At 35.9% G+C, this 27,092-nt stretch overlaps 1 protein-coding gene and 1 long non-coding RNA gene across 2 annotated transcripts in view; one reads left to right on the forward strand and one right to left on the reverse strand.

Moving 5' to 3' along the window:
* 5-HT2B (5-hydroxytryptamine receptor 2B) overlaps positions 1-27,092 on the reverse strand; it is an 85,064-nt gene that overhangs the window by 21,936 nt on the left and 36,036 nt on the right. The gene's annotated exons all lie outside the window — the stretch shown is intronic.
* LOC136839759 (uncharacterized) lies at positions 17,510-20,297 on the forward strand. The gene is made up of 3 exons (XR_010853448.1): positions 17,510-17,768; positions 17,986-18,070; positions 19,697-20,297. It is a non-coding gene; the product is annotated as an uncharacterized lncRNA (long non-coding RNA).

The following is a 27,092-nucleotide window of genomic DNA, read 5'->3' on the forward strand; positions in this document are numbered from 1 at the left end:
GTATATATATAAATAAATATATATATATATATATATATATATATATATATATATATCGAAATATTGTGCAATGAGCAAATTCTTCTTTGAATACAAACCAACAACGAAGTGTTTCACAACCCTATGGCCACTGTACAGTCAGCACAGGGAAAGTATCATATTTATTCACAAGTCCCGTCGTTGCTAGATAAAACGGCATCAAGTTACAATAATTTAAACCTTTCTGTAAGTAATGACTTTCTCCGCTCAGAATCATTTCTTGCATTGTATTTGAATTTTCGTTTATATTTCCATACAGAAACCCTGTGCAAAGGGAGAAATCAGGGAATCCGTCCCAAGTTAGAAATAATGTTGTTAAATATGAAAAAATTAAGAAAAGGTACAGTTAAAAATCTCAATATTCATGACTTGATACAAACATCTAAGGGTTTTACGTATTTCAACCAAACTGCTATTCTCTCTTCTCTTCACATGACCAAACTATTTCTAAAAAAAAAAAAAACTCTGATATTCCCCTAAACTTATGTTAACTTTTCTTACCTCTTCTCTTATGCATTTTATATTTCTCTTCCTTTCATATTTTCCTCTCATTCCACTTATACAGGCCATTAATTCACCGCAACAGCTTCAAACTTTTTTTTATCCTTTGTATTCAACATCAAGTCTTTAATTACATATTTGGTCTGAATGTCAATATTTCTTCATATATCCAGTTTCCCCGAAACATTTTGTCGCTTTAGAGTTTGGTGATTTTAAGAAATGATATAATTTCTACTGCAGAATTTATTATCATTTTTTCTTGGTGATGTCTGTGAATTTTGTGTATCATTATGGGAGAAAATATGGGAAGTTTGTGAAAAGTCTTATCATGGGTGATCTGAGCGTCGAAGGAAAGAAAATCGTTCATAAAATCTTGTTACTCCTTTCTTTCATTTTTATGTACCAAGATTCAACTTTAAGAGGTAAATAAAAATTGATTACTGAACATTACTGTTGCTGATATATTTCCACTGAGGACTCACATATGATACCGAGAAGGCAGAGTACCCCCTGGATGGGTATTTGCCCTTATAACACCACTCTGAGTGGAAGACTAAATAGTTTTCCTTTGAAAGCCAAAAATGTACCATAGATAGTCAGCAACTAAGCACAACATTTCAAAAAGACTAATCCATATTTTTCAAGTTTCCCACGAAGGGATTTGAAATGCGAAAGGTAAAATGAAAAGAATGAAATTAATAAACTCACCATTTCGGAAAAAGTAGCGTATTAAGACTGCAATTTTATATAATTTTCTTCGCTATTCCAGACCTTGTTAAAAAATCATTCCCATAACCATTCAGTTCTACTTGACGGGAAAAATCCTCTACAAACTTGTCGGTAAAATAAACATTTTCCATTGTAAGGTCAAACGTGGCAGCTCTCAGTTTACACCGAAAATCTTCTTAGCATTCATTTCGGAAGAGAGATTTTAGAGAGGCGAAAGCAGCTTAGGTAACTAGTCGGGAAAACAGGTCATAAAAGCTTTTCTGGCTCTTTCCTTCAGGATGCTTCCTGTTTTCGAGGCCAGGAGAACCCAAAATAACCTCGCCGATTGTTGTGGCATAGGCTATACACCTTGGAAAACGAACCTTGAAACAAATGGCCGGTCAACAGGTTCTAGGATTAATAGGCACCTATTCACTGCAATGCTCAATATATCCCTATTTGTTAATCACAATAAATCCTTGTTCCCTTGGTGCCATTCTCAGTAACGTAAATTTACCTGTTCCTCTTTCGTTATAAGTTCCTCGTTGGCAGAGTCGGTAGAGTTGTAAGCTAGCCCTCGCTAGGCCCGAGTTCGAGTCTCCGGCCGGCTGATGAAGAATTAGAGGAATTTATTTCTGGTGATAGAAATTAATTTCTCGCTATAATGAGGTTCGGATTCCACAATAAGCTGTAGGTCCCGTTGCTAGGTAACTAATTGGTTCTTAGCCACGTAAAATAAGTCTAATCCTTCGGGCCAACCCTAGGAGAGCTGGTAATCAACTCAGTGGTCTGGTTAAACTAAGCTATACTTATTTTTTTTTTTCGTTATATTTATGTATGTTTCTAGCTTCGTCAGACTGATTCTAAATGCTCTCTCTCTCTCTCTCTCTCTCTCTCTCTCTCTCTCTCTCTCTCTCTCTCTCTCTTCCTTTACTCGTGTATATACGCATGCACGTATGTATGTATGTGTTCGTGTATGTATTTATGCAAGTATGTATGTATGTAAAATGCTATTTGTAAATGTATTTATACATACTTTGTAATAATGGTAATTCCTAAAATTTTGTGATGTAAAGTTTCTTTGCAAGACCTCTGGTGACAAGAATGTTCCATTTTCTTTTCATTGTAAGTTTCGTCTCCCCCCCTTTTGAGTTTGGTATCCTTGTGCTTAGTTACCTTTGTAAGTAGAACTGTGTACAGTTAGATTTCCTGGTCTGTGTTTACACGGGTAGTTACTTCTGGAAGTGTGGGAAACATTGTAAGTACTCGAGATATTGCTCATTCTCATATTCTATAGGATGTTTGTCACAATATTTTCATAAGTGTGTGCAAAGGGTGTTATACATGTTACAGTTGTGTTAAGGTGTTATTTTTGTGTTTTTGCATTATTAGTGAATGGGTAAACAGGTGCCTGTGTTATTTTCATAATTTGATTTTAAATATTTGGTGGTGGTTTTTCGAAGTTGCTTTATTAAGGATTATCAATAAATGCACCCCCACTAAACCTAAACACACACCACCCACAGAACCTAAACACCCCCTAAATCGACGCACACCCCCACTAAACCTAAACACATCTTCCACTAAACACTCCTCCCACCAAACCTAAACACACCTCCTAAACCTAAACACACACCACCCACTAAACCTAACACCCCTCTAAATTGAAACACACCCCCCACTAAACCTAAACACACCCCACTAAACCTAAACACCCTTACCACCAAACCTAAACACATTGGTACTAAAAACACCCTTGACTAAACCTAAACACACACCACTCAGGGAACCTAAACACACCCATCACTCAACTCAACCTTAACACACCCTACTATACCTAAACTCAAAACCTAAACACACACACCCACTAAACTTAAATACACCCCCCACTAAACCTAAATGCACCCCACTAAACCTAAACACACCCTCACTAAACCTAAACACACCCTTACTAAAACTTAACACTCCCCCATTAAACATAAACACATTCCCACTAAACCTAAGCACACCCCCTGCTAAACCTAAACATATCCCCACTAAGTTTAAACACACACACACCCACTAAACCTAAACACACCCCACTAAACCTAAACACAAACCTTGACACAGAATTATTAATCACAGGAAAGAAAAGCATTTTCAATTATATATTTCTATGGTCTCGAGTACATGAAAAGAGCTATGATAAACCCATAGAGTTTATTTATCTCATTAGTGACAAAGGGAAGGGGGAAGGGGGATGGAGGAAGGGGATGGAGGCGGGGTATGGGTTTGAAACTTACTCAGATACCTTCCTGGGGTCAAATGAGAGCCACATGCAAAATTTTTTCCAGATCGGTCATGCAGTTCGGATTTCTATAGAGCACAAGTTTACATAGTTACATTCACTCTTATTATATAATCTCTTAATTTGTCTGTTCTTGTCTGTTTGTCACGGGGGCACGGGTTTGAAACTTACTCTATTATGTAAGTTGTGTCAATTGATGGCCACATGCCAAATTTGGTCTAGATCGGTCAAACGGATCGAATTTCTATAGCACACAAACATACAAACATACATACAAACACACAAACATTCACTTTTATATATAAGATATAATATAATATCACGGAATAATCAAGTTCCAATTCGGGCAATGCTACCCTGGTCTCACATCAAAGCTCCTTTAACATTCACGAATCAAAATGAAACAGCAAGTAAATTAAAACCGTCCTCTCAAAAAACAAAAGCGTCACCGCGAGCGTTAATCACTCTTGCAGCCAGCAGTAAATGCTTCCAGCCTGAATCTCAGACGCTCTTTTCCCCAAGGTCCGGAGAAGATTGCGGCAAGTGCCAAGGATATCCATTTATCTGAATCTCATTTCTTTTATGTATCCCTCTGCCCCCGTCAATCCTCCCTCCCTAACCAACCCCCAACCCCCGGACCTAGAGTCAGCAACACCGCAGCATAATAAGGCAAATTATTGCAGCACCGAACATCCAGAGAAACAGATAGTGCTCTTTGAGCTAAGCTGGAGAGAGGTTAGTATTTTTTGCTCGTTCTCTGTGATCTCATCTGCCACTTCCACAGAACCAGAGGCTCTCCACGCAAACTGTCTGAAAAATATACGGACTCTAAGCATAAGAGGATTTATCTTCAAGGAGGCTTAATAGGAACCAGAAAAGAGGTTTCCAGAAAGTGGAAAGAATGTTATTCTTTAAAATGGCGCGCTCTCGCTTCATTTAAGTGTATAATCTGTAGTAGTGCCCATATTTTTCCTCTGGATCTTTTCGCTCCTATTTTCAGAGGTAGTTAATGCTGACACTATGACCCATCATCAACTACATATTTTCCCTTTGTCACAAATCCTACCTATCTTCTAACCACCGTGCTGAGGCTTTCCATCTTACGAACTAATTTGCATCATACACTGGGATTCTATTTTATAAACACTGAGTGAGAACAAAGAGTCCCTAGCTTTTACCAATACTAGAGAGATGAACATATGCTACTGATCGTCATGATGATTAGGCTCCTCTCCCAGAATAAATGACCCCCACCCAACATTCCCAGCCTCCCTACCCTCCAACACGTCACCATTATGGCTATTTTCAAAGATTCCTCTGGGCAGACATGAGTCTTTGTTCCCGATTTACCCCTTAGGGATTGCGACTTGGGGAGCTAAAATTATGTCGGTATGCCGTTTATGAACCCGACAATCTCACTACGCATCTGCATGATAAAGCGCATCATGACCACGCGTATACAGTGCAGGCATTAATAGATATTTATAGATACATGTTCCCATTTGCTGAATTAATTTTGTATATGTATTTGATTTCATTAAAGTGTGCGTATGGTAGGAGTTAATAAAATGACTGCTAGTCGAAACAGTAGTAAATATGAAAGTAGCAAGATCAGGATAAATTACAAATTACAAAAATGCAGCCTCAAAACAGATGGGAACTCTGGCAGAAAGTGCACTCGAAACCTGAGTTCCCATCTCTTTCGAGGCTGCATTTTTGTGAGACAACTCACATCACGACCAATCCCGTCAAGTGAAAATCTGATTATTGATAACGATGAGGGTGATACATATATGTATATATATATATATATATATATATATATATATATATATATATATATATATATATATATATATATATATATATATATATATATATATATATATATATATATATATATATATATATAAAAAGATTCTCAACATGAGTTTCTTGATATTTACCTCGAGTCAGGTTCATTTCTCACCTACCCGTTCGGCTACGTAATCAAGAAATGTTCCCGATGGGAATATGAAGGGTTTAACTTCTTTATGGCCAGATTGACTTGACAAAACCACAAAAATGAAAGATATATCCATTTATTCTTTTGTGGCAGAACTCGTTCGAGCGCGAATACCTGATATCTGTATCAATTATGAAGCTGGTTTAATGTTTCATTAGGTTAGCATTCAATCACGTCGTAGAGATCTGGTAAAAATAATTGATCCTCCTAATTGTGTATTCATCCTTTCTTCACTTAGAAGAATATATTTCGACGCAGCAAGATGTATTCACTTTTATTTAAATTGCGTTACGTTGTTTATAGACATGTGAATTTGTGTTTTCCTGATAATCATATTTTTTATTGGAATTTACTTGTCATTTCAAACGACTGCCATTTATATAGATGCATATATATATATACATATCTATATGATAATCATATTTTTATTGGGGATTTATATTGTTATTTAAATATATATATATATATATATATATATAATTTATATTTTCCTGATAATCATATTTTTATTGGAATTTATTGTTATTTCAAACGATATATATATATATATATATATATATATATATATGTATGTATGTATGTATATATGTACTACATATGTGTGTGTGTATGTATATATATATATATATCTATATATATATATATATATATATATATATATATATATATATATATATGTGTGTGTGTATGTGTGTGTGTGTGTGTGTGTGTGTGTGTAAATAAAGTTAGAGTTTTTCCATACTATATTGCTAATATCAGTATATCTTCTCTCCGAATGTTACCAATCTTTCTGGTGGAGGTTGGCGCAAAAAGTGAATTTGCTCTAAATCCTATAGGCTGTTATTGTTTGTATCAGTGACCAAATTGCCAGGGAATGGAAGCTGCGTATTCGATATACGCTACATCCCTGGAGTCTTCCCGCGGCTATGAAAAAATCAGGGTTCTTGCACTGCAAAATAGACTTTTTTTTTATCTGATTAATCTGGTAGCCTGGTGCTTTTTCGAAATGTGGGGAAATTTGATGTAGGAGTTACCATGCTTGTCCGTCTTTCTTATTAGAAGTTCTCTATGATAATTTTATCTCTCTCTCTCTCTCTCTCTCTCTCTCTCTCTCTCTCTCTCTCTCTCTCTCTCTCTCAGAGCAAGGAAAATTTTCTCTATTGTTTATTTCAACCTTTAACGAAAATTTATATTCTGAATCAAAACTCTCTCTCTCTCTCTCTCTCTCTCTCTCTCTCTCTCTCTCTCTCTCTCTCTCTCTCTCAAGGAAAAATTTTCTCTATTGTTTATTTCAACCTTTAACGAAAATTTATATTCTGAATCAAAACTCTCTCTCTCTCTCTCTCTCTCTCTCTCTCTTTTCTCTATTGTTTATTTCAACCTTTAACGAAAATTTATATTCTGAATCAAAACTCTCTCTCTCTCTCTCTCTCTCTCTCTCTCTCTCTCTCTCTCTCTCAGAGCAAGGAAAATTTTCTCTATTGTTTATTTCAACCTTTAACGAAAATTTATATTCTGAATCAAAACTCTCTCTCTCTCTCTCTCTCTCTCTCTCTCTCTGCAAATAAATATTTCTCCCTTTATCTTTTCAAATTTTCTCTATTGTTTATTTCAATTCTGAATAAAAACTTATATTTCTGAATCAAACTCTCTGTCTGTCTGTCTGTCTGCCACCCTCTCTCTCTCTCTCTCTCTCTCTTTCTGCAGCGGAATCATCTCTCTTTCTTTGTTTAACCATTTAACGCAAATTCAGACGTAATTACATTTCACGATTCACTTTGAAATAAAATTTCGGTGCTCTGTGTAATTACTGCCTTTTTTTTCTCAAGTGAATGACAAGTCTAATGATGATATTGTGAGCAATAATTGCCAACCGCAGAACTGTTACAAAACTCGCCACGTAACTTCAGTCTGGCAGCTTCTGAACGCCTTCAAGTGCGTGATATAATCCAACATGAAAGGGATCTTTTCTTTTATGTTTCAGTCTTCCATTTACTCCTTTAATTGGTTCGTGAACGAATTTTTTTATGGGAAAATGAATTTTATTGCCAGTCTTTGTGTATGTGTGTCAGTTTAATGATGATAATAAAGACAAAACGCAATTTATTTTTAGGCAAAAAAAAAAAACCATAGCAAGGATATTTCACTGAGAAAAGAAGGCAGGATCATTTTCTTTTAAAAATAAAAATTTGGCTTCTCGAGTTTCGGTCAAAGTAGGTGCAAAAGAAAGGTAAGAAAAATGAATAAGTTGAAAAAGCAAGTATTTTTCAAATTAAATCAAAATTTCAGATTCAGTAAAAAAAGAAAGTTGCATAAATAAAAAGAAAGAGTAAAAGCCTGCAATAATTACCACTGTTAAAATTAGTACCATCAACTCTCCCTCCCCATCCACCACCCCTCTCTTTTCTCTCTCTCTTAAGTGCCATTGCTCATTACTCCTTCAACCAAGGATTGTTTAACCATTTAACGAAACTCAGACGCAAATTATTCATTACCTTGTTTTGTCACTTTGAATAAAATTCCGGTTTACGTCCCATGACCTGGCAATATAAACGTTCACTTCTTAAAGTCAAGATTTGTCATAAATGCAATCTAATGAAAATCGATATTTCTCTGAGTTATCAAAATCCAACCGACACAACTGCATTAAAAACTTAAACCCACGTAACTAAAGTCAGTTGGTGCCTTTATGGTGACGGACCAAAGCAAATATTTATTACCTGAATCCAGGCCAGTCTTCCAAAGCAAATGGATTTCTTTAATTGGTTCGAAAATGTAATTTTTTTTTCATTCACAAAGAATCCCTGTCATCTACAAACACATTCTGCTATGGTGCTAGCTTCAGGCCGATGGAACTTACAAAAGATCATTCATTTTTATTAGACAAAAAAGAAACCATAGTTGTGAATAACCACTGAGTAAAGAATTAGATATTATCATTGTTTTTAAAAATAAAAATTTTGTTTTTCGGTCTATCACAGTCATCCTATTGCGAAAGAAAGGTGGTTTTTATAGTGTGGGGTTCCGGTTGCATCCTGTTTCCAAATTAGAGTCCATCAACTTATTTCCATTGTGTGCTCAGTTTCTAAAGAAAGTTGCATAAATAAAAAGAAAGAGTAAAAGCCGGCATCTAGTTTTTCGTCTTCACTGGTTTTCAAAATTAGTACCATCAACTGCTCTCGATGACGCAGTCCTCTATTCAGTAGCCCTCCCCCACTTCCTTTCGTGTTAAAATATCTGTTTTGCTTTCCTATTTTGTGCCACTGTTTTCTAGCTTTCTGGTCTATGAAGTTCAGCCTTCGTCCATTGAATATAACTTTCGCTGTAACTCAGCTGATACTCATGTGTTTATTATTTTCGTCATGTTTCCTTGTTTTTTGACTCCTTATCGCCTAACTATTCCATTTAATTTTCCTGATCCCTTTGTCCTTGGTGTTTTATATTCTTCACTTCATAAATTCAAGATTTGCATCCTGCCTCATCTATAAATGCTATTCCCTGGTAGCTTGATGAATCCCTTCAGTCCTTCGTTGGTTATCAAATATCGGTGGCCCAAGGCGCATTTTTCTATTTAAACTCCATCCTGATATCCCCAGATACAATCCTTTAGTCTGGATTAGGGTATCTTTATTACCTGAATCCTCCACCATAAAGCAAATGGATTTCTTCCAGTGCCAACATGAGAAAATTACATTTACGCGCATTTTCTTGAGTTGGTAAGGATCCGTCTTCTGCAAACACATTCTGCATGGCGTTAGCGCTTCAGGCCGATGGAAGTGAGTCGCAAAAGATCATTCACCTTTTGTTAACTTTACAGAACTAGTCTTATCCCAGACTAGTAGTGAATTAAAGTTTAATTGTATTTTTAAGGAAGCTGATTTTTTTTTGGTCCCCATCATATTCATCAGGCATATTAGCCTGGTGTGGTTTTATGTCGAAGTGGGGTTCTTTGTTGCATCCATGGCATGCTTGGGTTGGTCACTTTTTCCCACTGTGTGCTATTCTAGTAGCACCATTTTGTCTGAATCCCGGCTATTTCGGCATTTAGTTTTTCCCTGATTCCTTTCTGGGATGGGGGATGGTGTTTGTGTTCCTAGGTATTTGGGTAGCAATTTCACTGGCCTATTATATCCTTCTTATTTTGATTTTCAGGTCTTGATACTTATAAATTTTTTCTTTCATTTCTCTTGTTCTTGTCTTTCTGTACCAAGGTATTCTCCATCATCATCCATTTTGGCGCTTCTGATTTTGTCAATCAAAGTCACATAAGTTATCTTAGTTTAACAGACCACTGAACTGTTAACTGATACCATAGTCCCAGGATTAGTCTTTTTACGCCTAAGAACCATTTTCTTACCTCAACCCTCAGGTTGGTGAATCGAACCACATTATTACTGAGAAATGACACCAGCTGGTAAATTTCTTTCTTCATTGTCCAGTGGAGGGCGAACGCGGGCCCTGCAGAGTGCTAGCCAAGAACGGTACCGACCAGTCCAACGAAGAACGGTGATTCTTTGTTTTATTCTCCCCATTTCTTCTGCCTTGATTTCCTGGAGCCATGTTGCATGTTTGTTGTGTGATACCGGAATGCTCCATATGTTTTCCCAGTCTCTTACTTGGTTCGGCTTCAGGAATTTCCTGGTGGTTGTCTTCCCCCCTTAGTTGGCTGTATAGTCTTCTCTGGTTGGTTCCAAAAAGTTTGTTCTGTTGGTATCCTTTAGTCCTGTTCATGTACCGGGCTCTTATGTGTTTTGGCTTTAAGCCTCTGTTTTATATCTTCTATTGTGTTGTTTAGTCCCTTCTCCTGTACTTTGTATTTCTCATTCAGTTCCTCTCTTGTTTTCTTGCTTCTTAGCCTCTTTTCTGCCATATCTTTCAGTTTAATCAAGTCAGATCTCATCGCCATGATTTGTTTTTCCAGGCGCCTTTTCCAAGGCGGTTGTTGTTTTGGTTTCTGTTGGGTTGGTTGTGATGGTGGTGTTGGTGTTTGTATCCCTGTGAGTCTACTACTAGTCTTGCTCCTGCATAGGCCAGGTTATTTGTTTCTGTGATACTGGTGGTGTGGATTAGTCTCATTATTTCATTAACTTCACTTTTTTTTCCCTTAGTTTCTTTGTGTTGCAGGCTTTCATGGAGGGGATTTTTGTTCTTTCTGTATCTGGCTTCATCCATTGTCTGATCTTTTCCACCCATTCCGACCTCTCTGTTACATCCTCTAGGTAGTTGTGTAGCCTTTCACTGATGATACCTGTTAGTAACTTCCACATTATTATTATTATTATTATTATTATTATTATTATTATTATTATTATTATTATTATTATTATTATTATTATTATTATTCCTGCTTCAGCTGCATTCAGAATCCAGATTTTTTACTTTTTCCCCCATGAAATGATAAATATAGGCGAGCTGTTAGCACGCACCTCAAATGAAGAGAATTCCGCAATAAGGAAAATAGAAAAAGTTTTCTACAAAATAAATGCAGCTGAAGCAGCAATAATATTCAATAAAACCTGTTTGAAAAAGGGTCTGCTGCCAATATTATTATTATTATTATTATTATTATTATTATTATTATTATTATTATTATTATTATTATTATTATTATTATTATTATTATTATTATTCATGAGAGGAACCCCAATTATATGGAATAGGCTTACAGGGACCACTGACAAGAAATCCAAGTTTCCGAAGAATATGGTGTTCATTTGAAAGATGATTACGGAAGATGATAAGACATACAGAAAGAAGAGATCAGTTATTATAAAAGAAAAGCTAAGAACTTCATGCCATCAAAGTCTCAAAATTTGGGTAGAAAGTGTTACCTGAAGAAGTCTCATTGATTATTATAGTCGTTCAGTTTGATCTTGTTCTGCGTTAACATAGGCCTACATCCATCTTCTTCCTTGAAAAATGCCGCGTGAGGTCGCTGATGCCATTCTATTAAGGCTGAGACCATTAATTTCACAATGACCACGCCCAGATGCGGATTAATGCTAATGGGAAGTTTTTTGTTTTTGTCTTTTGTCTTTTAAGCATTAACCTTTATTTAATTATTCCGGCGGGGGTAAAAGTTATAATTTGGAAATTCCTTTAACTGATCCTCAGGATCTTATTTTTAATATTTAATTTTGACGGTTTATTCGACCTTTTATGTAAGGAAATGTTTTTTATTTATATAATTTATTAATTTATGTCGAAAATCAATGAGATTTCTGATTTGTTGCAGGAATATGTAAAATGTAGTTATACATAATCAACGTTCCGAAATGTTAACGCTTGGATAAGCTTTAATCTGATCCTAACTAATCAAATCAGAGTCGACTGACTAAGCTCAGCTTTAAACAAAGTAAACTGACATTTTTCTTAATTTATTAGTCCCTCACTACAAATAGTCTTGTAGTTCGTATCAAAATTCTTTTTCCGTTCTGGGCTGCTTTACCTATCAGGGAAATGATAATAATAATAATAATAATAATAATAATAATAATAGTAGTAGTAGTAGTAGTAGTAGTAGTAGTAGTAGTAGTAGTAGTAGTAGTAGTAGCTCCAGGACTCATGCAGAAAAAGTGTGCTACTAGAAACAGCGCACATAGTGAGAAAAGTGATGGACTCCTAAGAAGGCAGGATGCAACCCGGAACCCCACACTATAAAAACCACCCAGACATTAGTCTGGATGACTGTGATAGACCAAAAAAAATAAATAAATAATAAATAATAATAATAATAAATATTTTTACTCATAAAAACAGTGGGGTTTTGCTGCCAATAATAATAATAATAATAATAATAATAATAATAATAATAATAATAATAATAATAATAATAATAATAATAATAATAATTTTTTTCGTTCCCCATAAAAAAAGAAGTTTTTGGCGCGTCTAAAATGAAGGCGGTTTAATCAAACTCAGGGTCATCAGCAGCCATAATTCAGTAAATGCGAGTAACAATGAACGTACAGAATTTACGCGCAAGGCAGTTCCGTACACCCACCTACTCGTTTCCGTGGGATGAATATCAAGTGAATGTGCTCTGAGCGGCTTACTGTTTGCGGTAATAAAAGCTCTTGGCTGTGTCCCCTCTTGCAATCCTGTTGCATTTGTTTTATACCCTTTACTCCTCTTACGTTCTCCTAGGTCTTGTCCTACCTGGCTGTGCCACTTTTATTCACGTTTCTTGTTTAGTAACCAGTACAAAAATTATCCAGTATCAGTGAATCTAATAAAGCACATAAGGCTGTGTGGCTTTAGATATATATATATATATATATATATATATATATATATATATATATATATATATATATGTGTGTATATGTGTGTGTGTGTGTGTGTGTGGATATATATGTATATATATATATGAATATGTATATATATATATATTATATATATATATATATATATATATATTTATATATATACATATATATATACATATATATATATATATATATATATATATATATATATATATATATACAGTATATATACACACATATATCAGTGATACAGACACATTGGTCTTAGTCCTTCAGTGACATTGCTTAATTTTTTTTGGTATTTTTTTGTTTGTAACAGATAAAAGAAAAAGTTGTAAAAAAAGGTATGTATGTATGTAGTATGTATGTATGTATGTATGTAAATATGTAAATATGTATGTGTGTATTTGAATTTATTTGTACATATAAGAGTTTATGTTTGCATCATAGGTAAGAAGAATGACAACGTTTGTATTTGCCTCTGTTGTCATCGTCAGTAAATATGAACTTTCAAATCAAGCCGCATTGCTTTATTGCAAGCAGAGCTGAGTACGAGGGGCCAGAGAGAGAGAGAGAGAGAGAGAGAGAGAGAGAGATTGAGTTACCTCGGTCATGTAACCTCAAAACGCTACAGATATCTTACACCGACCGATGGAAATGTCGGGTGTCAGATTCCGCTGTGTTATCGTCCCTTTCATCTTCAGTCTGGTCTTCCAGCCTGCATTTATAGTCTCCTTCTATGCGTTCTGAGTACATAAAATCGTCTTCTGTGTCGTGCAATTGTATAACACCTCTATTTTTATCAAGTACTTACCGCATTTATTGTTTAATTTTTTGCGGTTGTTATCATTTTCTTGTTAGATAAATTCTCTCTTGTCCTTTTTTGTGTTCTGACTACCTAAAATAGTCTTTCTTTCAGAACGTTTTTATAACATCTTTATTTTCATCAAATAATCGCCACATTTATAGTTTTCTTTTGCGGTGGTTGTTATGATTTAATGTCACTGCTATTCCTCTTATAATCCCGTTTTTTAGTTTTCCGTAAAAGAAAGCTGTTGAGATCGCTTTGTCTGTCCGTCCACACTTTTTTTGTCCGCCCTCAGATCTTTAAAACTACTGAGGCTAAAGGGCTGCAAATTGGTATGTTGACCATCCACCCTCCAATCATCAAACATACAAAATTGCATCCCTTTAGTCTCAGTAGTTTTTATTTGATTTAAGGTTAAAGTTGGCCATGATCGTGCGTCTGGCACCGCTATAGGTGCCCAAAACACAGGCCACCACCGGGCCGTGGTTGAAAGTTTCATGGGCCACGGCTGAGAGTTTCATAGGCCGTGGCTGAGAATTTCATACAGCATTATACACTGTACAGAAAACTCTATTGCGCCGAAGAAACTTCCGCGCATCAATTATTTACTCATTCTTTTCTTAGAATTTTCGTTTTAGGTAAATCCTCTCTTGTTTTTTAATGTGTTAGGACTACCTTTAATAGTCTTTTCTTTCATAACACTTGTATAACTCCTCTATTGTTATCAATTATTGGCCACATTTATAGTTTTATTTTGGGTGACTTTTATAATTGCTCCAATAATGCCCGTTTTTTCTTAGAACTTTCGTTTTTGATAAATCCCCTCTTTGTAACAATAGGATAAATTGTCAGGTTAATTACACCGCATAATATCCTTTAATCTCCCCCTTTACTAACTATGTTTTATATTTTCCATTTCTTTATAATTGGGAGGAAACCATTAAAACTTATATTTCATAGTGTTATTTCCACAGGAACCTTCCAGGGAAAATGTTTATTAGTAATGACCGTTCTCTAAGGAGCTATTAACACTACACTAAACAAATGCTCATACACTTTCACGAGAATTGATTCTAAATTCATATTTTTTCGGTTCTTGTAATGGAAAGAATTCAGCACATTTTTTATATAATCATAGATATAACATACATTTTAATGTAATCATAACTGTAACATACATTTTAATCTAAGCGTAGCTATATCATACATAAAAAAACCACCCTAATTACTTGCAGAAAAATTGCTAATATTTTTCTCATGAAGTGAATAAAGAATATGCATGAAAACCGATTGGCATTGATTAATAAATTGACATTTAGTGCGAATAACGATTATGCCAGAATCTCTCAGTAGCCATTTCGCCTTTGAGGAAACTCGCTGTAAAACAGTAATCTTGAAGAATATCCCCCAATTTTCATGCAAGCCATCGTTACCGAGGCTGCTTGCCTCTTTCTCCGCACGACCAGTTTCCGTTATTGAACCATGCCCGAAATTTATAGCTAAACGACGAGGAAGCTTTATTGCTTGCGTTCAACAGCAACTGCAAAGAGACACGCAATTTCTGTGCCGCAGTGAACTGGGCGATATTACTTCCACTAACGCCCAAGAAATAAATATGAGACAGCCATAGTTCTTGTAAATGGAGCGAATGCAGTGGAAGTCGAATTTTATTTACTCAGTACATTTATATTCGTGCTGATGAGATATTTATATGCTTATCAGGAATTGTCTTCATTAGACTTCAGAAACCTGTTGCAACAATGCCATTTCTGCCATGACTAATCAGTTACATTCTTTTTTGTTATTACCATAAACATTGCTCTCCGAGATCCATCGCTTATAAGCGATTCGTTTAGAAATCGAACGCTTTTGCGCAACTTTTCTTGGTTTTCGTCCATCAAACATACTTCTGTTTATCTTGCATTAGCGACAAACTGCCCTCTCTTGTCGAATTTGTTATTATGGCGAGGATTGCAACATTTAAAAACCAGCAAAGTAAGCTTTCGTTGTAAATCAATAAGCTTCCGCTCTCATGGCTTGCAGTCGTTTTATCGCGCTAGAAATGAACTGTAATTAACAATAAAAGGAACCTATGCATTCCTTATCTAGTACTAGCGTTCCTTAGTACTATTTCTCACGCGTTACTAAACTAATAGCTTTCTATTTGGCTGCTGGCTGCCTTTCCCATATGCCTTTGTTACTTTCTTGGTCACACTTGATCATCATTCTGAAGTCGACTTTTTATGCATAATATTCTTACGTCACTCATTCATGATCGTCACATTTCATCTCTGATAACTAGGACCTTAAATCGCACAACAGCGCTCTCATTTATATCTTTTATTATTATTATTATTATTATTATTATTATTATTATTATTATTATTATTATTATTATTATTATTTGTAAACTAACAGAGACAACGTCTTGATAATATGAAATGCCATTTCTTAATTGTTTGTCTGATTGTTTGATATTCCTAAATCCTCAAAATATTTTACTGTAATATTATCATATGATGAAAGGAATGACTAAAATTATCATTGTCCATCATCGATTTCTTCACTGAACGAATGGTCATTTTAATTGCAACATAGGATGTTTACAGTAGGAGTTCAAATCATCAAACGGTCACCTAATTATCTTAATGAGGAGCCCATCCGCGAACTACTAGTAATCAGCCTGTCTGATCGTATGACCGAACTTGATCAGTCTTGGAAGCCTGATTTATAAAAGTGTGCTTGCGTTTTGTTTCAAGTCACCGGATCCAACCACCGTGCAGATTCTGTGTTCAAGCGCGTTGAAGAGTGGCTTGTTCAGTCGTGGTTGGGTTACTCTGAGAACAGGAGGAGCGTTGCTTTATTAAGAAGCAACTTTTTAACCTATAAATTGAAAGAAGGAGAGATTTTAAAGATGCCTTACAATATTAATTTTGTAGAAGGACGCTACGGAAATTATTCGATAGTAAAAGGAATCACTGTCAAAAAAGTAATGAAATCACAATCTGGGGGTATATATATATATATATATATATATATATATATATATATATATATATATATATATATATATATATATATATACATCGCAGAATGAAACGTTTGTGCTTGAACAAAAGGAAAACGAAAAAATCAGTAGAAATAATATTTTAAACAAATGCCGTAAAACTGGGCTTTTCAATGCTTACTCTGAGGACGCAGTTGACCCCTAGACTGGAATAGCGCAGCAGCCACAAATAGCAGCTTGGATATTTCAGCCATAAAAAAAAGCAATGTAAATATCCTGCTTAAAAACTCATGTATCAGTTTCACAGCAGTAAAGCAAGGGCTAAGCACGTTTAATTATAGTAATATTCATTTGTACTTGGTTGCAAATCATATACCAGTATAGCAAGTTTTATGCAATGTATCCAATTATACAGGACACACACATACACACACACACACACACATATATATATATATATATATATATATATATATATATATATATATATATATATTATACATGTATCTATGTGTGTTTACCTATACAGAATATTTCATTATATTATGACAAAATATCCACGAGAATTAAAAGTTATTTCATCGATCGAAGTGATGAAAAGAAATATGCGACAGGCTTACGCTACAAATTACTTCGTGAGCCCTAAAAGAAATTACGAGTTACCTTCAGGAAAATCTATTCATCATGTGCTTACATAAAAGATAAGTAAAAGAAGGGAGTAGGAAATAAAAATAATCCTTGCAAACTTAGCGATTTCAAGGATATCCATTGATCGCATTCGGTTATGTTCCAAGAAGCAAGACACTACTAAGACTTTAGAGTCCTTGGCAAATGACAACATCATTCGGGTTCGGAACTTCGAAGTTCGGACAGTTGAACCTTCGAACCTTCGACTGTAACTGTGTAACATCGTTCTGGGCGGTAGACGTTTAACTGCAGTGTGTTACGTGAACCTTTTTTTCCTCCGGAGAGGCGTATTCAGTTCTTCCTTAATCCATCGTAACGTAATTGGTACTGTTGTGAAGCTTTTACGAAAAAACCGTTTTCACGCGACTAGACTACAGTTACTGCGACACTGTTTTCGATTACCATCGATTGTTATCACTTCCTTTGTCAAGTTATAATAAACCCCGGTCTTCTGCAAGGTAACACTGGAACTTTACCATATTACTGTATTGCTAATACTGTATACAGTACTTGTTCTGGGGTTTTCGAATCTTGTTTAGTGTTTAGTCTCGTACAAATCTTTGGCAGTCATTATAACTATTTGTGGGCGTTTACCCATAATCTGACGCGAGTAAACGCCCAAAATTTACAAGATTTAGAGTAAGTTACACACAGCTCTAACTCTGTCTTTTCCAGGGTGTTTTTGGTACGAGTTTGGCTTTGAATTCCCGTTCTAACGATAAAGCTTCAAGCATAATAAAGCTGCTCTCTTTAGCAACAGGTATGTAGGTGTTTTTTCGCTAAGTTTAGTTTTGTCAGTTTTTGTCATAAGTTTACTTTTTTAAATAAGTATTTTGTTTGCCATAAAGTTATTTTTAATTTGTAATTTTATTTTAAATTTTTGTAAAGTTTACTTCAGAATTAACTTTTAAAATTTTTTTAATATTTACTTTTTTAATTTTTATAAATTTACTTTTTAAAATTTTTTGTAATAAATTTAGTTTGTCATAAATTTACTTAATTTTTGTAATTTGCTTAAATTTGTATATAATGTTCTTGAACAGTATTTACCTTATCCTCCACCACCTTTAGGGGCGGCGCCCTTAGAGGGGTGGGGGAGCCCCATGTTCTGCATAGTAGGTCGTATGACCTACTATGCAGGTTCTTGGGTGGTTTTGAACAAGGTAAGTACAGAATCAATCTGTTGCTTACTTTTCTTGTAAGTTGAGATAGGTATTGGGTATTTTAAATGTGCTTGGCTACCACCCACTCGGTTAAGTTTGCAGAAGCTCCGTAATTGAGGAAATTAAGATTGTTTATGCCATCAAACGACAATTTTCCTCAGTAAAGTAAATTAATTTTATGACCAGGTCTGGCGCCTTTATATGTTTTACTTTAGAATTTAGCTTCCTGAAAATGGGCTTGTGGTTAGACTGTCAGATAAGTTTTGGCCAATATTCATAAAGGTTTTGTCAGTATTTTAATTTTCAAGCGTAAGTTTTTTCCAATATTCATAAAGGTTTTGCCCGTATTTTAATTTTCAAGCTTAGTTGACGTTAGTTAAGTTTACCTTAGTTCAACCAGACCACTGAGCTGATTAACAGCTTTCCTAGGGCTGGCCCGAAGGATTAGACTTATTTTACGTGGCTAACGGGACCTACAGCTTATTGTGGAATCCGAACCACATTATACTGAGAAATTAATTTCTATCACCAGAAATAAAATTCCTCTAATTCTTCATTGGCCGGCCGGAGACTCGAACCCGAGCCCAGTAGAGTGCTAGCCGAGAACTATACCGACCCGTCCAACGAGGAACTTAGTTGACGTTAGACTTAAATTTTACAGAGGATAAAAACATTTCCTTTCCCGCAACCGAAAGGTTCTGGTTATAGGGGCTGTAGGAAGCTCTCTAAATGTAGGGGCCATTTACGATAATAAAGCTTGCTTACCTAATAGCTAATCTCTTGAAATCATAAAAACAATGCAAAATTTTCCCCATACAGATTGTCCTGTGTAATGTTTGGATTTCTGCGGTGTTAGCAGACTGAATCAGTTTTATGAAGTTTGTCAGGAACTCGTAGCTATTAACTTTCAGCTTCTGATAAGACAGCACGAAAGCAGTTTTTAGTTGAAAGCATGGAAATTTTAATTCGTGGATATTTTTTTTTTTCGTAGTTGGAATATGTTTGAGTGGGGTGAGCAAGTTTGTCAGGCATGTTGGTTAGTTTTGATATTAGGTTACTCATAGCATAAGCAGTGTATTTGATTCTATCCGCTAACCTTGTATGTTACTCTATGAATACAGGCAATGAGTTTTACTCTTATGAACATTTAACAAACCAAGCTATTTTTCATCAAGGAGAATTGCTTGTTTAACCTTCAACTCGTGTTTTTCTTTTCGGACGAGGGTCTTGTCGCAGATGAGGTGCAAGCGAAATGGCTGGTACCGGTGGATAGTTACTGACATGACTTCTCGAGAGTTTGGCCGTCTTATTTCGGCGCTTCATTGAAGTGTCGAAAAGTACGTCGTTAATGGAGATCGTCTTCGATGTAGTGTGGTACTGTCGTGACCACGTAATGCTTTAAGTGAGACGTAGCCACAAAGTTATAAGAAGAGTTGGGCTTAAGGAAGAGAGAGAGAGGAGTGGGAAGACACTGATGACGGTTACCGTTGGTAGGTTTGTGCACACTTATGAGGATTTCTGCACGTACTACTGTTTTGTAACTGCCCCCACCATGACTGGTGTACTGTCTCATTTGCTTTGCAAATATTTAGAGACCATTTTTCCTACTATGGGTGATATTGCAAGCTGCATTTGAAGATTTTTGGATCTAGCCGAAGTTAAGCGTACTTTTCAAGACATATTTTCTCAGCAAGATACGTATCAGCATGGTTTTGATGTAATCAGGAAACCCGGACTTGTTGTCACTTTAATATTTATAACATGAAGTATTCATGTGTTCTCTTGGTATTTACATCAATAATCGTTAATAAATTCATTAATATTTACTCACTTTTTATCCACAAGCCTTTGTTGTACTGAGAACGGATATGTTTTGTGTAAAGAGCCTGGTTATGGTATAAAAAGTAGTTTCTATGAACACAAGCAATGATTTTTACTCTATGAATACAATGAGTTGCTATGAACACGAGTTGCTTTGATGTACACAAGCTATGAGTTTTGATGTACACATCAAAGCACAAGCTGTGAGTTGTTCTGATGTTCTCTGATGCACACAAGCTGTGAGTTGTTCTCTGATGCGCACAAGCTGTGAATTGTTCTCTGATGCGCACAAGCTGTGAGTTGTTCTCTGATGCGCACAAGCTGTGAGTTGTTCTCTGATGCGCACAAGCTGTGAGTTGTTCTCTGATGCGCACAAGCTGTGAGTTGTTCTCTGATGCGAGTTGTGCTCTGATGCTGTGAGTTGTGCTCTGATGCACAAGCTGTGAGTTGTGCTCTGATGCGCACAAGCCGTGAGTTGTGCTCTGATGCGCACAAGCCTGAGTTGTGTTGTGCTCTGATGCGCACAAGCCTGTGAGTTGTGCTCTGATGCACACAAGCCGTGAGTTGTGCTCTGATGCACACAAGCCGTGAGTTGTGCTCTGATGCACACAAGCCGTGAATGAGTTGTGCTCTGATGCTTGCACAAGCCGTGAGTTGTGCTCTGATGCGCACAAGCCGTGAGTTGTGCTCTGATGCGCACAAGCCGTGAGTTGTGCTCTGATGCGCACAAGCCGTGAGTTGTGCTCTGATGCGCACAAGCCGTGAGTTGTGCTCTGATGCACACAAGCCGTGAGTTGTGCTCTGATGCACACAAGCCGTGAGTTGTGCTCTGATGCACACAAGCCGTGAGTTGTGCTCTGATGCACACAAGCCGTGAGTTGTGCTCTGATGCACACAAGCCGTGAGTTTGTTACCCATAAGCATAGGCAATAAGTTTGATACTCATGCACGAGCAGTTTGTTACCCATAAGCATAGGCAATAAGTTTGATACTCATGCACGAGCAGTTTGTTACCCATAAGCATAGGCAATAATTTTGATACTCATGCACGAGCAATTCGTTTGTTATGTTACTCATCAAGACTGGTAATAGTTTTGTGATGTTCCCCACAAATACTGGCAATAGTTTTGTGCTGCCATCCACGAACGTGGGCAATGAATTTATTGTCCATAAACCGAGTCAAATGCGTGTTAGGTTATCCGTGAACGCAGACAGTAAATAGTGCTATCGGCACAATGATTATGTTGCTGTTCATGATCACAAGGCCACTGAGACATTCATACTATCCTTGAATAAGAGCAGTGCTTTGCTGGGCTGGTCATAACATAAGCGGGAACTGTGATGCTTCCTTGAAGAGTGCGTTGTGGAACTGTTCATGAACACAGTGAGTTTGGCATGTTATGCATAATCAAGGCATGAGTTTCCAATGATATCCATAATCAAGGCATGAGTTTCCAATGGTATCCATCAACAAGGCTTTGAGTATGTGAAATACATATTAACATAATGAGGTTGTCGAGATATTCTATGAGCTGGATGCGATGGTTGGTGCCCGTCAATTTAGTGACTGCGATGCTTTAATGAATATTAGCGTTCGCCAAGCTATCCATGGCAATCAGGTGTTTGATCCTATTTGCTATATAGCGCCTGAAATGTTTAAAAGGTCATCAGGCAGTAATGCTTGTACCAGTTTACATTTTTAAGTACAGTATACTAAGTGGGAGCTGTTGAGTCTCTTTGATAACGATTAGTGGCAAAACTGATCTGAAGCAATCATTTCCTCTCTAATAAGAGCTCACATTAGACAACTTCGTTTACCTGAATTCTTGAAAGATCGAAGGTATCTCTTTAAGAATACGACTTTGATCATAGTATGTGGGTTATCTTAATTTTGATTTTGGCGACTTTCAGAACAGTACTTTTTCTAAGTATAAATATACGAATTTTGTTTGAGTGGTTTCTACGTTTGGTGAACATTTTAACTTTAAATGGCGTCAGAAGCAGAGTAGCATCGTAAAGTATGAAAGTTTGCAATACAGCCTAAATGCATAATTATGATATAAAATGTACGAGATAATCTTACTCCAGATGGTTACAAGTTTTCAGTGGGTAATAACCTTTTTTGGGCATTAGCTGGAAAAGCGTAACTCATGGTTTTTATAAGCTAATTATCCTTAAGGTAAAAAATACCATACCTATTTCAAGAAATAGTAGAGTCTACGTTCCCTTTACGGAGTTGCCCAGTAATTGCCGTGAGAACATTTTCTGCTGCCGTCGTTTTCCTGTTACAGGATACAACTTGCTGGAAGAACCAGATTTCAAGAAAATGCAGACACAGGGCGAATTTGCGAACCTTCAGTGTTAGGCTGATAATTCTAGGGTTCGAAGATGTCGGCTGATATTTCTAGGGTTCGAAGATGTCGACAAGATAGATGTAGGCTTCTGTTCATTTAATTGTTAAATTTTCCATGCTGAGCTTTTCATTAAAATCCGGATAGGTTTGTAAGTTAGGTCTCTTGGATATTCTGCATTCATAACTTACCAGTTGCCCGTGTATTATAATTTTTTTTTTAATAAATAATGGGTCTTCAGTTATCAGTTCTTGACTTCTTCCTCGGTATTTTTATAGGGGAAAACAAAGTATGTGGAATCTGGTTTAGCCAATCATCCATATAATTACAGGCGTTGAAGGTAAAAACTACTTAATTTAGAAGAAATATACTAGACTGTTTAACAGTATCCACGCGTGAGTGAATTCACATGTGAAAGCCTATATCAAATTTTAAACGTAAGCAAATTAATGTAAGCCACCCTCATGGAACTCTTGAAAACCCCATTTGTTCAACACTTATAGTGGAAATGTGGTTTGGCAATTGATTGTGACGACTCAAAAGCCCTTCGATAATTTGTGGGACATCGAAGTGAAATCTGACTGCATACTAATGAATAAATGTACAGTACCGTTAAATGTGTTAGGAGCGAAAAAAAAATGTAAATTACCTAATTTTACTACTTTAGAACAATGTGTAATTAGAAGGTAAAACTAGATATCAAATTGTTTCATGAAACTAGTACAAAGAAATTATTTAAATTCATTGGTAGGAAAATTTGATAATGTGATGGTCAGCTACACTTCCATGGATAAAGGTCGCAAGCTACGTGGATAAATATAGGATTTAACGCAGCTGAAAAGCATTTTAAGTTATGGATTATAAAAAAATCTGAAATACCAAAGTTAAATTCTTGTTAAAGCATTGCGCAACGTTTTTAATGTTGGGGGTGGAAGAGCAGGGGTCGTTTATCTGGTTGACCACTTAAAGTTTCGAGATGCAGTTTCTTTCACCAAAAAACATTTAATAATTTGTTTTAACGATTTCCGTTTAATAGGTCACCTCGATTCAGAATGACCTCGTAGGTCCCAGCGCTTTGCTTTTTGCCTAAATTTCATATTGCATTCAATTTAATACGTTACTAGTATGGGGTAATGACCATTTATTTTCACAACTAGCCATGAAACTCCCGTAGGGTGGCAGTGCCGTCAGTGCCCCTCATGCGGTGCACTGTAGACGTTACTTAAGGCTCTTTGCGGCGTCCCTTAGTCCCCTAGCTACAACCCCTTTCATTCCTTTTACTGTACCTACGTTCGTATTCTTTACTGTCTTCCTTTCCACCCTCTCTTATCAATTGTTTCATAGTGCAATTGCGAGGTTTTTCTCCTGTAAACACCTTTCAAACCTTTCTACTTTAAAATGGTCCCTGTCAGCGCTGAGTGATCTCCTAGGTCACAGCGCTTGGCCTTAGGCTGAAGTATAGCTGAGTTTAACCAGACCACTGAGCTGATTAACAGCTCTCCTTAGGCTTAAATGCTATATTCTATTCTATTCCCATGAAACCAATTTAAATACTAATAATTTTTAGGACTGGTTGTTGAGGATAGTAACTATTACGAATACTATTGGCACAGGAGTTTGTGAATTTATTACCGAATAGGAGATAAATGAGCAAAATAGTCGAACTTAGTCATCAGAGATATTTGGAGGATATTAACATGACTGTCGTTAGATATGGAATGCCTCATGTGGATGTATCATATGAAATGGTAATTGTGTTAATGGGTTTCTTTAATTGCTATCGTTTCTGCTTATTACGTAAATGACTATTGTAAACTACTGAAGGAATTCGTAAATTAGTGAATGAAGTAAAATACAGGTTATAAAAAGCTAATTGGTACATACGGTAGACCCCATATTTTACGAATGAACTCTCGATATGGTTTTTAATAAACTTGTTGCTCTAGAACAGAATGCTTGTGGTAAAATGTTATTACCTTTTAAATACGTTAGTTGACTGTAAAGAAACGAATCTGAGAAACGGGTACCAGGCACGAACAATAAGCATTATAGTGAAAGTAGTAACTCTAAAATTATGGAGGTTACTTACCAGGATGATTGTCTTAGTGCATTTGATAAAAGGTTAACGCCATTAGGGGTTTCTTTACGAAGAGACAGTTCTTCGTTGGACTGGTCGGTATCGTTCTCGGCTAGCACTCTGCAGAGCCCGAGTTCGAATCTCCGGCCGGCCAATGAAGAATTAGATTAATTTATTTCTGGTGATAGAAATTCATTTCTCGGTATAATGTGGTTCGGATTCCACAATAAGCTGTAGGTCCCGTTGCTAGGTAACCAATTGGTTCTTAGCCGGGTAAAATAAATCTAACCCTTCGGGCCAGCCCTAGGAGAGCTGTTAATCAGCTCAGTAGTCTGGTTAAACTAAGGTATACTTAACTTTTTAACTTTACGAAGACACGTCTCGGGATGCTGCTAAGTCCGTTTTTACGCGAATCGTGCCGTCGTTTAATTTTGGTCGAGCCAATAGATTTGCTAAACGAGCTTCATCGTAAATGAACGTTCTTTGAGGGGAAAAGATTTCATCACTTTTTTGCCTGTGGTAACAAAGGAATGGGGGTTGTTTAGGTTTTAGATATAGTTTTCTTAGAACTATGTGGCTTCTCCGTGATTATGGTCAGCTCGCCTCGTTTGCTGCACAATTATACAATTTATATACATTATATATATATATATATATATATATATATATGTGTGTATGTGTGTGTGTGTGTGTGTGTGTGTGTGTGTTTGTAAAAACATTCTAACTGTTGAGGCTCTTTATTTAGGGTAGGTCAACGATCGCGAGAACCAAAACCACGTTGGTAAATTCGACGTGCCTGATCATTTTTAATTAGGATAATTGGCAGTAAATCACCCAGCTTCTGCTAACACCACTTGTTATTCACACACATTAAGAAAACGGCGTCTCTTTTAATGTTGTGAGCAGTCCGTACCTGAGCATCGGGAAATTTGAATTTTGGTGGTTAATTTGAATGGCATACTGCAACTTTAAAATTTCATTACTTCAACAAATAAACTCCGAAAGGCACCCCTCCGGAATACGAGCTTTCAGAAAAACTAAGTATCACAGCTGTATATTTTACCGTTATTGCTCCACAGATATGTTACGTCCCTCACCCACCCACCCGCTACCACACCCCCTGAACACCAAAAATCGATATCTGGATCTCCGGAACGGCTTAACGGATTTTGATCAAATTTGGCACGATTAGAGACCTTAGAGGGAAACCTCTAAAGCCAAAGTTTCATCCCGATAGATTGAATATTTCCAGACTTATAAAGGTCTAAAGTCGGGTTTTTTGTGTACCCTGAGTGGCTGGGCTTTACTAACCGCCAAACTACCGTGGCGGTTGATATACTTTAAGAAAAATGCGCTTTACAGACCTAATTATAAAGTTATTTTGGGCAATAAATAAAATGGAAACACAAAGTACCACGCCTTCGAATATAAAAGTGGGAAAGAAAGAAACAAATGAAAACTCTCTAGGAAGTATGAGCATTTTTATACTTTTTTTTTTTTTATCTTTACTGCTAAAACCAGTATAACGAGTTCCAGGGTCACTTGATATGAGTACAATTATCATGTCATTCAAACCTCCCTCTCTCTCTCTCTCTCTCTCTCTCTCTCTCTCTCTCTCTCTCTCTCTCTCTCTCTCTCGCGGGCGCGCGCATTTTTGATCAATGATAAACTGACAAACTAACAATTATAAAATCAGTTTCTTTTCTCATTTAACCAAGGCTATCAGAATTCAAAAACTACCGAAGTGCGACAAAGTAATAATGTGCATTTGTTAAAGTTTTAGAAGAGCACAATATAGACATACACACACACGTGTATATATATATATATAATATATATATATATATATATATATATATATATATATATATATATATATATATATATAATATATATATAATATATATATATATATATATATATATATATATATATATATATGTATATATATATAATATATATATGTATATATATATATATATATATATGTATATATAATATATATATATATATGTATATATATATAATATATATTATATATGTATATATATAAATATGTATATATATGTATATATGTGTGTATGTATTCCTTTATTTCTCATAGTTACAGAAAAAGGAGAAGTGATATTGTACAAAAAATGTTTATGTATTCACTAGCATCTTGCCATAGATTTAAAAGATGTTAGGAACCTCTGGTCGAACACTAGTGTTATTTTGGATAGTTTATTTAATATCAATAATCTTCATATCTTCATATAACTCCTTTCATTATTTTTTACTTCTTTTTCTTGTCCCGAACCTTTATTTTTCAGAGTCTTTTCTTTCTTGTCGTCAGTGAAAACATTATCTTCACAACATTAATAAACGCAA

Source organism: Macrobrachium rosenbergii, chromosome 6, assembly GCF_040412425.1.
Source record: "Macrobrachium rosenbergii isolate ZJJX-2024 chromosome 6, ASM4041242v1, whole genome shotgun sequence".
In the NCBI taxonomy this organism is placed as follows: domain Eukaryota; kingdom Metazoa; phylum Arthropoda; class Malacostraca; order Decapoda; family Palaemonidae; genus Macrobrachium; species Macrobrachium rosenbergii.